Source organism: Capsicum annuum, chromosome 12, assembly GCF_002878395.1.
Source record: "Capsicum annuum cultivar UCD-10X-F1 chromosome 12, UCD10Xv1.1, whole genome shotgun sequence".
Taxonomy (NCBI): domain Eukaryota; kingdom Viridiplantae; phylum Streptophyta; class Magnoliopsida; order Solanales; family Solanaceae; genus Capsicum; species Capsicum annuum.
Genome location: NC_061122.1, coordinates 194,403,118 through 194,415,097, shown reverse-complemented (window position 1 = coordinate 194,415,097; position 11,980 = coordinate 194,403,118).

Here is an 11,980-nt window from a genome sequence, read left to right as displayed (position 1 = left end):
TCTCCTGACAGTCAATCAAAAACTTATAAGCATCCTCACTAATGGAACCACTGAACTTTGAAGGGCTTAATCTAATGGATCTCTCAAATCTCTTTAGCTAACTAGAAGATGTAAAAAGTCCTAGAGCAGTAGGAAAAACAACTAATCTAGTAGGCAAAGCATCAAAACTTGAGTCCACAGTAGCAATTACTATGCTTTGGGAGTTTGAAAACCATGAGTAGTAACTTTGCATGGAAATTGTACTCCTTCAGCTATCTAAGAACCATTTGATATACTTGGTATAATTCCAGTCTAGTGAATGACAGAAAAACATCCAAAAAAATAAACCAAAACATCCTGCAATACTTTGGTAACTATGAAACGATTATATGCCTAAGTTAGTCGCACATATTTTGGTTGATTTGCTGCATCATCATGCTCAATCTCAAGCTTAATAAATGATGCTCTAGATTATCCTCTAGCTGGAGTCTCTACTCGTGCTTGAACTTTACCTCTTGCTCTATCCCAAACCCTGTCTTACTTTCTAACAAGGGCTCCAATAGTAGGTGTTGTCTCTACATCTTTAATAACTCCAGATGTAGTCCTTACCATCTATGTAGAAAGAATGGAATACTAGTTTAGATATTAGACTTGAATAATATACACCATATGGAATCAAATAAGTGAAATTTTTGCAAAAAAAAATGTCACATAGCCTCTTGAAGATAGATTTATACATCAATGTATCGATCCATAAAACTCGATTAGACATCCTGCTCTTTTACTCATGAGACTAGTGAACCTAGTGTTGTGATACCAAATTTGTCATAACCCAAAAATCAAGTTCTTGATGGAACAAACCCTAACCCAGCATTGGTAGATAAGCTGAAAATCCACAACTAAAAATGATAAAGGGAAAAAATAAAGCTATATGAGACTTCTAAATTTAGTTAGGCCATAATACTTCAAAAATTCAAAATATATGAAAAAAATTACAATTGAATCTGAAAACATGGTATCATAAGTAGAAAGAGAATCTAAAATAATATTGAGATCAAATAATACATCGATGTATCTGAATACAAGTAAAGACAAAAAGTATAGATGAATGGTATAACAAGAATATAGATGGGGGGCTTACTAGTAATCTATATTATCTCTCAAAGAACAAATCATCTATCGTAGATCATACTTATAATGCTATCTGTATTAAAAACGCATAGAAATAGGAGAGCGTATGGTCCAATTGTACTCAATATGTATCATTGGCCGATCAAGCAAAACAGAAACTAAAAAAGTAAAGAATTCTATGAGCATGATTCCTCTCTATGAAGAAAAGTTTCTAATAGTGGCTCAAACCATAACAATTCTACAACTATAAATCCATATAAGAAAAATTATGCAAGAATATATAAGACAAGGTTTAATACACGAGAAAATGAGCAATACAACGTAAATGTTGTCGGATAATGATGAATTGAGCCATTAAATGGCCGTTGTCGTATGGAATTATATACATATTCTGAGCATAAGCTTCAAGGATAGGACCCATTGGGGGTGGGATCGTAACCATATACTTTCACAATCTCAATATCAATCAACTTTGCTGGTAAAATCTTTGGTCAAGGGTTTTATAAACTATTTCATTTTCCTTCAAAATTAGTGTTTCTCTATGTTATCAATTCCATGCATATGGATGAGCGAAATGTATATACATGCTTCTTACTTGAAAAATATTATTCTAAATCAAGTCAATAATCCTATCTAATGAGCTCAAATCTCGCAAATATCAATATATCATGACATAAGCCATCACATGGCACCACATAAATATATAATCTTGTAAAACATTAATAACATCAATTTAAGCCCCCACTCAGGCCTTACTATAAAAATAAATGGAAAATAAATATCAAACAACGTCAATATTGATAACTATCAAGCTACACCTTCTATCTGAAGATTATTCAGACACTATCAAATATAGTAATCCAACAAAGGTTGGAGTTAAATCCCAAAGGAATACATAGAACTGTGTCTCTCAATTATTGTAGTCAATTGTCAAAAATGGAAAGTAAATAGGGGGTTGTAGTGATATATCGAACAATTAAAAAATATAAAATCTCGTTGTAATTCAGTCCTAGATGAACACTAAGACTATTTCCCTACTGGTTTTTAACACAGTAAGCTTCTCATGCTCAATCCAACTATACAACTGTTGTGCATGTAGTGTTTGGTAAGATAGGTCTCACCCTTGCCTCTCAGCACCATTTGGTAAATTTCACTTATTTACTCTTGGTATTTGAGTGTCGCCTTACTAACCCTTACCTTGGACACAAGTTTCAAATATCTCCTCTTGATCTCAAGTTAATTAGATGGAATTAATTGGCTTACCAAGATAATACAAGTAAGCTTATTTATGCAATTAATCCCAAATCGCTGTTGTGATTCCCTTTTCAAATCTCTACCTTACTCCTAGGTTCATAGTGAGTATAGGATAGATCCTAATGTGTGCACCCATTAAGTAATCAATGAAAGTAAAGGGAAACCTAATACATGCAGTAATAATACTCTAGAAGAATTAAACACTTCCCCTACTTCGTTATGTAGCCATGGTTCCCACAACCCTCACTAAGGGAGATTAGTTGTTCATGTTTGAGTAACAAATAAAGGAATTCATAATTGATGACATTCAAAAATCACACAATAATGAACAACTAAAATTGCAAAACTTTAACTTAATCAACAACAAAAATCAATACAAAATAATTCGATAGATCTTAGAATTAGATTCTATGTTTGTGAGTATAGAGTGCATAAACTTAATAAAAATGCCATTTGAGTATGAATAGAATACATGGAAATCGTAAATATAAGCTCCCAAATACAAATGGAAAAACTAAGTCAGTGACAACTTACAAAGTTAATATGCGGACCGTATGTTGAACTTAGTATGTTCCCACCCTTTAATCCTGGATCGTCAACTCTATTGACTTTATATTTTTGTACAGATTAAGATCACATGCAAACTATATGTTGAACATATCAACCTATGTTGTCTTTATATTCACCAAGCCTCTGAAACTGAACTTCGGCTCTGTGTATTTTTCAATTCTAGCACATACTAATCCTATATATGGTTCGTATGTTGACTTTGTATGTTGAATTCTTGTTTTTTCCAGTTGTGTAAGCCACTGGACATTCAGTTTCTCAACATACTTTAGAAATATATGCTAAGTATGTAACACATTACTTCGTATGTACCCAAGAACATCACTTTTCTTTTTTTTTTCCGAATTGAATCCAAAACATAGTTTCCTACAAAACGTACCAAAAATGCACTATATCTAACTAAACATCCTAAGAAACTTTCATATTTTCATAGTTTTAAGCATCGAAAGTGTTATATTTCTTTAGCACATCAACACCCCAACTTAGAACTTTGACATGCCCTCAAGTAATACAACACTATAAGCCAAAACAAAACCAAACACAATGCTAAACTAGGAAAATCTAAGTTATCCAAGGCAGCCACTCAACACTTTAAGTTCAAACCACAATACTCTCTCCCATCTCAACCTTTTAATACCAACTATATATAACCATGAATCACAACAATGTGACACAATGTGATCAAGATATGATATTACATTAACAACAGACAGTCATACATGTATATACAAGTTACACTACCCAAATCAAGTAAACAACTAGTAATGTGATTCATGTTCTCTTACACCAAGGAAGTCCCACTCACTCATATGGAATAATACATGTCAATGTTGGGACAATCAAGAGACATTCACACTTATAAGAGAAGTTTAAATCAATGTTCATCAAATACCGTATGCTTTCTCTTCTTTTATTTACCTCAGTTTTTCAGACATTCAAGTTAGAATCACTATAAAACTTTATTCATCTTATAATGTTGGCTTGGGGGTTATTATGGCACATATGGATATATCAAGTGACTCAGCCTCCTTGGAACTAAGACTATTTTTGGGTCCATACTTCACCAATTTTCTTTTAATTCTACCCTTATTTCTCCCTTTTTATTCTGTAGTGCACATTCAGGTTGGGTGTGGTCTTTATTGTTTATTTTTTATTTTTTCATAATTTTTCATATCCTTTTTCTACCACACCCAACCCTACTATCTTTTTCTCTCATTTTACCTTCTACATATGGACTTTACATCACACACCTCTATGATAGCATGCTCAACTTAGGAAATTTGCCTGAGTTGAGCCGCACAATGTCCAAGGAGGAATGGATCAAAATAGGTTATTACAACACAAATGGTAAGGGGAAAGGTATAACAAGAAAATTAGTCTATAAGGCTTAAATTAGGCATCAAGGGATATAATTTACACATGGAAGGTCATTTAGGCTAAAAGTTGACTAACATAAAAACTGGCCTACGATCCTTTCCTAACCAACTATCCTACAACCTAGGCAAGACTAACCAAGGATGTTCTATATTTAACACACAAAGAGATCTAATTAGAATCTCACACATATATGACACAAAGTCAAAATTATAAGCTACTACTTATCTGGTTCACATAATTGTTAGCTAGTGATTCCCATGACTCTAATCGTAATTCCATAAAATATCCATAATTCTCAAATATGTATACATTCACACAGATCTAAAACAGATTTTTTGAGGGGTATCATTTTCTAAAAAATCAACCAAAAACATGACAACTATCCTAAATGCTTAGAAATCTCCTAATTGTACAAAAAATAACACAATATGAAACAAAACACTATACGACAAAAAATATACCCTAGACATGATGTTTCTACAACTATACTATGACCGGTAGGAGAAAAAGAACGACTACAAAAATCTGCGGTGACTATGGTATACCACACCTAACCTAAAAGACTGCACATTATCCCTTATACACAAAAATAATATAAAACAAATGGAATGAGGACATATTTAGGATGCACTAGGCGTCCGTGTACCTTTGCTTTCTTACCAAGAAGCACTTTATTTTACGTGGTTGCACGACTTAGCTTCCATAGCTCTTTTGACTTCACTAAGGATGATCTTGTATTCCCAAATAGTGCTTCACACACTGCCCATTCACTTTGAATGGGAAATCACCATCTCTATTTTGTTCTGCATCACAATAAGGGAATACCTTAACTAAGGTTAATATTCTGAACCACCTAGACTATAACTTTCCATGAAACACATAACATCTTTAATTATACAACATTACTAAATCACCATGTTTAAACATCTTTTTCATAATCTTTCTATGATGATACAACTTCTTAATTTATTTTTATATGGTAGATCTCTCATAAGAATGGAGTTAGAATTTATCTAACTCATTCACCTTACTCAACCTCAAGTTTGCTGCATCACGCCACTCAAAATTTCGCATTTCAACACCCATAGTGATTTATGCTCAAGTTTAATTAGCAAGTGGCATGCCTTATCGTATATGAGATAAAATATAGAGGAACATTCTATTGTCTTATAAGCTATTTGGTAGACCCATAATGCATCATCTTATTTTCTTGACCAGTAAGTTCTTTTAGCCTTTACAAGTTTTGCTAGTATGGACTTGATCTCTCTATTAAAGACCTCTACTTGCCTACTTATCTGATAATGGTAGGTGTTACCCCCTTAGGTCTTACACCATATTTATCAAGAAGTGCTGTAAACGTTCGCTTGAAAAATTAATACCCACCAACACTAACAATGGAACATGGAGTGCTAAATTGATAAAATATATTTTTCTTCAAAAAGGCAGTGATACATCTATCTTCATTGTTTGGAAGCACAACTGCCTCTACCCATTTTGACATATAATCATCCGCTACTAAAATATACCTCATGCAATAGGAGCTCACAAATGGACCCATGAAATTAATTGCCCACGCATCAAATGACTGTAACTCCATAATAGGTGCCATGGAAAGTTCATGACACCGTGAAATATTTCCTTGACATTGACATTAATCAAATGCTTGCACAAAATAATAAACATCCTTGTAAATTGTAGGCTTGTAAAACCCATGTTGTAGAATTTTATAGATTGTGAAAGTACTAATATGATGACCACAAATAGTGAGGAATGATAAGTTTTCTAAATACTCATCAACTCTACCTCTGGAATACATCCTTAAATCACACCATCAGCACAAACCCTAAATAGATATAGATCATCCCAAAAGAACTTTCTAACCTCATGCAAAAATCTCATTTCCTGCTGAAAGGATAGGTATTCTAGGATAAGATCACTTGCAAAATAGTTAGTGAAATCCGCAAACTATGGAATTAGGTCTTGAGATGTTTGAAAAACTAGAAAAGTGTTATTTATATCAATATTATACCCTAATTTCTAAATTGCCTCATCCTCAAGCCTGGACAAGTGATTTGTAACTTGGTTTTTTGTTTCTTTCTGATATTTTACTTCAAAATAAAACTTTTGTAGTAGCAGAACCCAATGAATAAATATCAATTTAGAATCTTTATTTGATATCAAGTAACTACGTTTTATGTTCAATGTGAGCTATGACTTTAGTACTAATAAAATTAGATTAAAAAATTCCAAAGGCAAAAACCAACGTAAGTAACTCCTACTTTATAATTGTATAATATTTCTGTGCGGGGTTTAAGGCCTTGTTGACATCATAGATGGGATGAAGGATCTTCTCTCTTCTTTGTCCTAGTATGACACCCAAGGCCGCTCCGCATTCATCAGATAAGACCTCAAAAGGTGTGGAGTAGTCAGGAAACACAATGATATGTGCCTAAATGAATCGCTCCTTAAGATATTTTAAGGTCTTAAGATATGCATCATCAAACACAAATTTCAGCTCTTTCTCTAAAAGCTTGCACTAAGCATTTTCAATTTTAGAGAAGTCTTTGGTAAAGACTGCATGGCCCAATAAACTCTGTATAACTCTAATTGACGTTAGTGGTGGCAACTTTTCAATGACCTCAATCCTAACTCTATACACTTCAATTCCATGTTTGAAGATTTTATTCCAAAGATTGATACCTTTTTTCACCATAAAGTGACATTCTTCCTAATTTAGCACCAAGTTGCACTATTCACATCTTTGCAATACACTAGCCAAGTAGGACAAATAGTCGTTGAATGAATCCCCAACAACTTAAAAGTTATCCATGAATACCTTGATCGTGTCCCTAATTATTTAAGAAAATATGGACATCATACATCTCTAAGAGGTTGCATGAATAACCCAAACTATGTTCTCTTGAATGAGTAAATTCCATAGGGGTAACTGAAAGTTGTATTTTTCTTGGTCCTCGGGAGCAATCATAATTTGATTGTAATCTGAGTACCCGTCATAAAAATATTACAAGACCCTGCCTGCTAGTCTATCCATCATATGATCCATGACCGGCATAGGGAAGTGGTCCTTTTGTGTTAAAGTGTTCAACTTCCTATAATCCATGCATGCTCTCTAACTGGTCGCTGGTCTTATCGGCACTAATCCTTTCTTTTCATTGGGAACTACTGTAACCCCTTTTTCTTGGGCACACATTTAACTCGGATAATTTTTAAAGCCCAAATCAGGACCTGGCCATAATGGGTATCTCAAGTATATTGTGGACCGGAGACCCCCCTTTGCCTAGTCAACAAAAACATAATATAATATAACCATGGATGAACCAGAGGATAAAACTATGTCATATGCCTGGTTGGGGACTCAAACCTTCCAGCATACACCATGCAAGCTACATGGAGTCCAATATTTTGTCCTCCTAAGGAAGAAACCTCACATTGGGGAGAGGCATCATACTCTTGCCAGGGAGTATAACCTCCACTCAGTGATCACTATCTCGGCCTCAGGCCCATAAATCTCAATTCTATGGAGGCATATAGTTTTGCAGTATAAAACCGTAGTAACTTACAAAACTCGATGCTAAATACTACACCCTTTAGTTAGCTATGTTCATCTCATGGAAATCCACTTTAAAATAATCTCGTGGTTTATAAACAACCCAATTATAAAATATGTAGTCTCATTTAGAATTTCAAAGCTACCATGATCGTTAAGGTCAAAACTTTCTCAATAATCTCAAAATACTCAAACCATAGGTTCTTATAGCACAAAAGTTCTTAAAATTACAATATCAAATAGGGCTTAGTGACTTATATATCTATCTCACATTAATATGTATTAAAATTCATACTTGATATCATAAAGATTCATAAATCATATAAAAATCTAGAAATTTTCAGCAATATTCATTATAATCTCAACATACTCATGTACTTCAATTTCTAAAACATTGAAACAATCATAATTTCAAGAAATAATAACATAGGGTATAAACACATACTTCAATTTCATAAGAAAACATGTAAAACCATATATCTTTGTAATTAAAATAACTTTTGGGCACAAGGACGAAAGTAGTGTCCGTATTCAAACCCCACATACCTTAGATTATGACTGGTAGATGAACAAGCTTGCTTGAGACTCCTTTTTGTACTCTTGAGTGAGGGTTCTTGAAACTTTTGACTTGGAAAACTTTTATCTTAAATCAATTTGTTCAAATTATTGTGGCATCTTAAGATTCATGGAAAAAGATTTAGATTTGCTCTTGAGGGTTAATCTTGAGAGAAAACCCTACTTCTTAATGCTTTGGATGATTCTGACATTCTATGATTCGTTTTGATATAGGATATGATATATGGTTTGAAAATAGCCATAGAAATACTCTCGGAGGTCTCTATGCCTATTTACTTGTATCTTTATACATTAAGGGGGTCTGGGAACCCCACACTTATACTTCATCTTGCTCGTTAACTCAGGTTTTCTAGTACTTAAACTTCACATTAACTTGTGACTCAATAAAAACAATTACTAGTGAAGTAAAAACTAAAATTCTAATATTAAAAACTACGTTAAATTGGGTTTCCTCCCAAGCATCTCCTAATTTAGTCTTGCGGTATGACCCAATCTCTGATTAATCCATATTCCTAGATCCTCTTCCTCACACTTGGATAGCATCTTTTTATTTATTTTTGACCTCTTAAGCATGAAATCTCAAGGTTAATAACTTTCTCAAATTTAGCCCTTTCAGGCTCATCAATTTACATCATGTCAGGCTGTGGTATTGGAGACTTGGGATTCTCAGTGGGGTAGTCTGAAGAAGTCTTTTATGGAATAGACTCCACCGCCCTACACTTATCCCCTTCAATCATAGTAACAATGTACAAATATTTGTATTGGGATAGTGTCTTGAGAGGTTTATACACTTTGAATACCACCTCTTCATCATCCTTCCTCATTGTGAGAATGACCTCTCTAACATCTATCAAAGCTCCTCCTATTGCTAACAATGGAAGTCCCAAAATGTCTGACACTCTTTCATCTACCTAAAAACCTAAAACAATAAAGTTAGTAGGAATAATATGCTTACTAACTTTGATGAGAAAGTCCTCTATGATTACTTCGGGATGGGCTAGGGTTTGGTCTGCCAATTAGAGTATCAGAGTTCTCAATATCGACTTCCCCAGGCTTAAGGTATTAACCAGGTAGAGGGGCATCAAGTTGATACTTTTCTCTAAGTTAATAAGTTTATAGACCACCTCATTATTGCCAATTTGAATTAGGAGAGTGAAACTCCTACGATCTTTGAGATTTTGGGGTATATTCTCCACATCAACATAGAACTACATTCCTTAGTGAGTTACACCATCTCAACATCCTACAACTTAACTTTATTAGTTACCACATCCTTCAAATACTTTTCATACTTGGTCATTCTCTGCAAAACATCTAAAAGCGAAATGTTAATATGAATCTCTCTAAATAAGTCAAAGAATTTATGGAAGCATGAACCCTCCTTTGCCTTTATATGCATTGTGGGAAAGGTAGTGGTGGTGTCTTCTTCACTTGTTCAGCAACTTTGTTTTTGAGAACTCAGACTTCCATAAATTTTCAGTAGCTTTGTCATCTACCTACTTAGGAGCCTATTTTGTACTTACCTCTTTAGTTTTCTTTGGTTATCTTTCATTAAACTCTTTACCACTCCTTAAGGTGATTGCCATTACTTTTTTAGGAGGTTTAGTATCACTTGGAAATCCGTCTTGAGTCCTTGTATTTTGTGCCTTCACAAACTAAAAAATTTGAAACTCCAAGCTCCTTGTAGCTGCTTTCTAGCTCTTTATATCAGCTACAAATTGTGCTTGGGTATCCATAATTTTCTTCAGTATTTTCCTCATGTTTCTAGTCTGAGTTATGGACTGATTATTCTGAACGTGTTACTGCTGATACTATAACTGATTTTTCTGTAAGGTATTTAGTGGCTGAGTCTGCCACTTTTGATTGTAGGCGTTCCCATGATTCGGCCTTTCAACATTACCCACAAACATCACGGACTCTAGATTTGTAGCACACATAGCTGTTGAATGACCACTGTTACCACAAATCATACACCAACCTACAATCTATTGAATTGCATTAATTGTGGATGCAAGCTGCGAACCCCCAACTTCATATTGCTTATCTGATTTTCCAAATTAGTAATCTTGGTGGAAATAGCAGTAAATTAGTTCAACTCCAACATACCTACAACCTTCTTTGTCATACCTATTAAGTCAGAATGCCACTTAGGATTCCCTTGAGTAATCCAGTTCAATAAAGTTTAAAGCTTATCGTAAGTTAACTCAAAAGCTTGACCACCTGGAGCAGAATCTAGAAAAATTTTTGTGTTATGGTCTAGTGCCTCAACAAAAGTTTGAGCTAATACCTCATTGGGCATATGATGATGTGGACGGTCCTGAAGAAGAGCATTGAAGTGCTCCCAAACATGGTATAAATTCTTATCTGGCTTCTATTTGAAGCATACAATCTCACAGCACAATCTCACAGTCTTTCCTGTTGGAAAGAATTAGATGAGAAATTTCAAGGCTAAGTCATCCTAGTTGTGATTGAACTTGTCGTCTTAGCATTCAACCACTTCTCTCTTCCAGAAATAGTGAAAATAGAAATAATGTCAGCCTAATATAATGAGTTCATACACTTGTAGGGGTGAGTGGATCATCTTCAAAAAGTTCCATAGGTGGACTTGTGGATCTTCACGTGAAAGCCCAATAAATTGTCCACTACTAATTAACAACTTCGCCCTGTTCTGTTTCAGCTTAAAATTACCTCTAATAGCCGGTTTCTGAAAAAGGGAGTTCAAATTTGTCAGAAGTGAGAGTGCTACTTCTCTAACTAACCAGCAGGCTGGTTGATCTTTAGCCATTAGAGCAAGATTTTTCGTTCCTCTTGAAATTATGAGATATGGGGGACAAGTATTGCTTCTCTCCTTTATTGAAGGAAGATTTGCTTGGGTTTGGGGCTTTGTTTAACCAATTCTCTATCCCTTGCCAGCGTACTACTCTGGAAAGTTGTTTATAAACAAATCAATCCCAAGACAAAGAGTAAACCACCAAATAAATCTAAAAATTAAAACAAAACAAAAAATATTTTCCAATTTACAAGTTCCCCGCAATGGCACCAAAAACTTTATTGCATCCAAGTGCACAAGCAAGTGTACGTGGTCTACTATGTAATATAGTGGCCTCAATAAAAGCCGAATATCGATTCCTTGACTTATTTTAACAAATATTAAATTCCAGTTCAACTATTAAGATTAAATTTATGCAATGTAACCAAAAGAGTTTTTGAAATTGTCCACTAAAAATTTAAGTAAATGTAGCATAAATTAAGTACTTGAGACAATTAATGGATGAAAATCAAGGGTTAAAGAACTATAAACAATCATACAATGCTATTGAACTTCATTCATTAAATCTCTTATCTTTGTTGTTGATTCGTAGGGTTTATCATATGATCATGGTCTCCTAACGTCTAATCTTCTACCTAATTAGACATTACAAAAACATTGTTGAGTGGGGATATAATAATCCAATTAGATTCATTAATATATCATACTACATGTGAATCAAGAAAGGCTTCTAGATATATCCCTATCATATATGCTAA